This window comes from Ipomoea triloba, chromosome 5, assembly GCF_003576645.1.
Source record: "Ipomoea triloba cultivar NCNSP0323 chromosome 5, ASM357664v1".
NCBI lineage: Eukaryota > Viridiplantae > Streptophyta > Magnoliopsida > Solanales > Convolvulaceae > Ipomoea > Ipomoea triloba.
The window spans coordinates 5,703,247-5,703,634 of NC_044920.1; positions in this window are offsets into that span (position 1 = coordinate 5,703,247).

Below are 388 nucleotides of genomic sequence, written 5' to 3' on the forward strand. Positions count from 1 at the left end.
CATGTAGTTCTATAAGTGTAGAACCCGCATATAAAATTTCATAATGATCGGAGTAGTATAAGTACGGTTTTCGAATTTTTTTCCAAAACTGGTCCAGAGAGAAAAATATTCTGGACAGCACACTGCCAAGGGCAAAAAGGGAATTTTCTGTGTTTATTCGTGGATCAAAATGACCCAAACTTTTTATGGACATCAAGTACTATAAGTTGGGGTTCTACCATAAATATTTCAAGTGAAAAAGAGTTCGGGAACTATTTTTACCGGCTCAATCTTTCGGACTGCGCCAACTGAAATTTCTGGCAGATTTGGGTGGACGCGGGCACGGACGCGCGTCCGCTGCGCGTCCGTGGGCGTCCAGTTTCGGCGAGAAACGCCGAACCAGCGAACG